Source organism: Callospermophilus lateralis, chromosome 7, assembly GCF_048772815.1.
Source record: "Callospermophilus lateralis isolate mCalLat2 chromosome 7, mCalLat2.hap1, whole genome shotgun sequence".
NCBI classification, from domain to species: domain Eukaryota; kingdom Metazoa; phylum Chordata; class Mammalia; order Rodentia; family Sciuridae; genus Callospermophilus; species Callospermophilus lateralis.
In genome coordinates this window covers 104,077,028-104,081,804 of record NC_135311.1, presented here as the reverse complement: position 1 = coordinate 104,081,804, position 4,777 = coordinate 104,077,028, and positions in this window count along the sequence as shown.

Below are 4,777 nucleotides of genomic sequence, written 5' to 3'. Positions count from 1 at the left end.
TTACCTTTTTTTTTTCCTAATTATGCACAGAATTAATGTAAAGTGAATTCTTTGATTTCAGATCTGAAGAGAGTTTTTTACCATTGGAGATTTGGTTTTAACTTGCTTGGTAAACGATCATATTTTTCATATATTTCTCTGGGTTTAAAATGTTTTTGAGATTTTTTTTTTTTTTTGCCACCAGCTTTATGCTGGAATAATACTGCATATCTTTGGTGCAACTGCCTTAGATGCACTTACCTAGTCAGACCCAGAAGAATTTCTTTTACCAGCTTTCTTTATAACTGTTTTTTTCCCCCCTCTCCTTTTGCTCTCTAAATGGTCTTTTCGACCTTTGGTAATACTCTTCCTCATCTTGTACCTAGCTTGAGAAGGAGGTTCTCCATGTAGAGTTGAGTGCCTAATCCCTCTTTTTCTAAGGTTTTGTTCCCTCATGTTAAGGAATAACAGCTCTATCTTCACCTTTTTATTCTCCCTCAGATTTACAGTTTGTTAGATTTCAAACTGGAATAGCCAGCATGTGCTTGCTAAATAATTTTTTACTGGCTTTGTCCTGAATCCTAACTGTTCTAATAGCAGGTGTGAGAAAGCTTTTTTTCAGTAAGGTTGAAATGGGAAAGTCCTTTTGAATGAGAAGAAAATAGGCCATGGACTTCATCCCCCAGCACAAATGGGCATTCTGAGATATGGTACAGGCCTGGGGAGGATTCCTTCAACCACTCTCCACTCTTGGCCTTGAACCTACCTCTGGGTTGGATCTTACTGTAGCTGCTCAGAACACCCTCCTGCATGCTTTGAATAATGCTTTGGGGGGAGCACTGATAAAAACAGTAATTATTTATTTTTTTTTAACCTCCTTTCAGAGGACTTGGAGGTAAGTTGCATTCATTCGCTCAAGTTTCCCTCTTGCTGTCTGATAAAAGCTTGCATTTTGCATACCAGCATTTGATAGTCAATATTTTAAGATAAGATTTAGAAAATCTGTCATTTCCTGGCCCATCACCAAACTAACTACAGCTTATCCTTGCAGCATACCAATTTTTGTTTCAAGTTGGATATCTTTATTTGATATCTAAAGTGCAAGACCAACAATATATTAAGAGATCAGTAGACGTGAAGGCAAAGCTTTTGTGTTTTTTTTTTTTTTTTTAATCTGGACACCTCAATTTATAAATTTGTTCATTTTTTCCTGTTATGTTTTTATATAATATATGGACTTAACAAAATAAAATAACAGTACAAAGGAGGAAAATATTTCCTCTTGTGCCTCTCTTATTGTTGTCTACAGAATTTTCTTCTTTTGTATTTCTCTTCTACTCCCTATTCCCAAATGAAATGTACTCAAGTAGTGCTTGAAATAATGTCTCATCCATTGTTAGGTCAATAGTGATACATGATCTACAGAGTTGAGAATTCTGTTCCTTTTATATTGCCCCAAAGAGGCATGTTGTGGAGCAGAGAGAGTTAGGGGGACCACTTCAAGTGGTTAGGGAGATAAGAAGATAAGCCGTAAAGCAAATGGAGATAGACATCTAGAAGTCAGGGGATTTGTGTTCTGGTCCAGACTTGCATTAATTATGTGACCTTGGACAGGTCACTGAAATACTCTGAAATTCATCAGTCAAATGAAATATTTCTAAATGTAAAGTTTCTTCTGCTTTTGCAGTTCTGTGAATCTCTGAAAATTCTCTAGGAGGGAATCTGTTCAGAGATGTATTCATCAGTACTTATAAAACTATACAATCTTCTTCCTCTTTTTTCATTTTGAAATTCTCAGTGCCCAAAAATGTTTCTGCTTTCAGAGTATGTAGGCATAGTTGGCCAGGGATGTGGCCCAGTGGTACGGGGCACTGGGTTCAACATGCATGGGGCACTGGGTTCTGTCCCCAGCACCACATTAAAAATAAACAACAACAACAATATTGTAGGCATAGAACTTAAGAATAAAAGTATGGATGAAACTTTAGTGAATTTTAGGGTTCTTGGCATAAATATGATACACATAGTAGGGAAATTGGCCTTAAATTTTTGGGATAATTTAAGAAATATGTACGTAAAATTGATTCTTTATCTTAATTTTTATGGCTAGTCTTTAAGTCTTTTTGTAAATGCTTATGTATTTTAGGGAAGCTGAAAATGAATGGTTGATCCCTTATTTTATCATTATTTTCCATATTAAGTATTGATCTTAAGAATACATCAAGTACTTCAATTTATTATTAAGTAACTAATACTTTCAGAATTCTATTAAATTCATTTTTAAGAAGCCTACCAGGTTTCTGTGAAAAACCTTTATGTAGGGTCCGATTTGTTTCTTTGTTTTAATTCCATGTTTAGACCTGAGTATGTTGTAAACCCATAAGTAAGATATTATGCTGAGCACTATGATGCATGCCTGTAATCCCACCAGCTCTAGAGGGTGAGACAGGAGGATCACGAGCTGAAAGCCAGCCTCAACAACCTAGTGAGGTCCTCAGCAACTCAGTGAGACCCTGTCTCTAGAGAAAATATAAAAAAAGGTCTGGGGATGTGGCTCAATGTTAAGTGCCTAATCAACCCTTGGTACCCCCCCCCCAATATATATATATATATATATATATATATGAAAGAAAATGGTATGGAAGGGAAAAGTATAGGTTTAAAGATAGAGATCAGCTTCACTACCTACCTATAGCCTCTTTAATCGGGCTACTGCAATGTACAACTCTAAAGAGCCATCATTCATACTATGTTCAGAGTAACATTTTCATATAATACAATATGAATAATTTGCAGCAGTGACTTTGCTCTTGAGCCTTAGTTTCCTTTGTAAAATGGTACCTAAGATTCAGAGTTGCTTGACTAAGGGGAAGACAAAAGATGATTAAAGTGTGTTACCTTCTAAGCTGTGACAAAAAGTTTTTTCCTGAAGCTTATGGCCATAGGCACAGCAAATCTACATTCTCAGCCCAACCTGTATTGTTATGCCATATAGAGTTTGCCTGGATTATTATAGTCTCCTTATTAGTCCTGTTTATGATTCACTCCTTCTCCCCTACACAGGAGCCCAGCTATCTAAATTGATATCTGACCACATAATAGCCTTATATTTCCAACATTATATATAGTACAATATTAAGTTTATTTTACATTATTTACACTTCTAGCATCTTGGCAAATGTTGAGTCAAACAATTTTTATCCCCAGCATTCAGTATAGTGCCCAACATAGAGTCTACTCAAAATCATAATAACTAACACTGTTGACTACTTACTATTGATACAAAATTATTTAATTCTCAAACCCAGTGGGCAGATATTTTCCCAATTTTAAAAAGCGTCAGAAATGGTTTAGGGAAGTTGCCAAAGTTCAGAACAACTATCTGGGGAATAACTAAGATTCTAATCTAAAGCCATCAAATTAGAGTCTAAATTCTTGGTATCTTCCCCCATGCTGTTCAACAACAACAACAAAATTTCTATAGTTGTAGATAGACAGCATGCCTTCATTTTATTTGTTTATTTTTATGTGGTGCTGAGGACTGAAACCAGTGCCTCACATGTACTAGGCAAGCGCTCTATAACTGAGCTACAGTCCCAGCCCCTTTTTTTAGTTTTTAATTTTTATTTATGCAGTGCTTGGGATCAAGCCCAGGGCCCTATGCATGCTGGGTAAGAGTTCTACCACTTGAGCCTAACGAATATGTATTGAAATAAAAATTATGTGTACATAGCCTTTACTCAAACATCCTCATCGAATTAAATTGTCCACAGCTGGCTGTGGAGATGGATACTATAATCCCAGATACTCCTGGATTTAATCCCCAATACCACACATTATTATATTTTATATATACATACATATATATATAAAACATTATTATATATACATAAGCTTGAAAATCAACCCCATCTGAATGATTTTTCAGGATATAAATAAATAAAGTCACAAATGAAATGACATCTGTGTTCATGGATTGGAAAACTTAATAGTGTTAATTTGTCAATACTACCCATGATGATTTACAAATTCAAAGTAACTCCTATCAAAATTCCAATGATGTTTTTTGCATAAATAGAAAAAAATCCCAAAATTAAGATGGAATCTCAAGAAAACCAGAATAGCCAAAACAGTTGAAAAAGAACAAAGCTGGGAGGGCACATTTCCTGATTTCAGAACTTATTACTTAATTCAAAGCAGCAATCAGAACAACATGGCACTTGCATAGAGACATGTAGCTCGATGAAATAACTAAGAACCCAGAAATAAACCCTCACATATATGGTCAAAATGATTTTAACAACAATGCCATAACAATGCAATAGGTTAGATAGTCTTTTCCCAGTATCTACACTGGGAAATTATATACTGGGAAAACTGAATATCCATATACAAAAGGAAGAAGTCATATTGTTTACTTAAACCAACACATAATTAAATGGACCAAAGACCTAAATGTAAGAGCTTAAACCTAAGTCTTGGAAGAAAACAAGAAAGCTTCATGACTTGAATTTAGAAATGAATGCTTGGATACTATACCAAAAGTACAGGCAACAACAAAAAAGATAAACTGGATTATACCAAAATTAAAATTTTGTACCTCAAAGAACACTATCGGAGGACAGATGGCACACGCCTGTAATCCCAACTATTCAGGAGATTGAGGCAGGAGGGTTGCCAGTTCAAGGCTAGCCCAGACAATTTAGTGAGACTAGATCTCAAAATTTAAAAAAAAAAAAAAAAATGTGGACTGGGGATGTAGCTCAGTGGTAAAGTGCCCCTCACTCAATCCCTAATA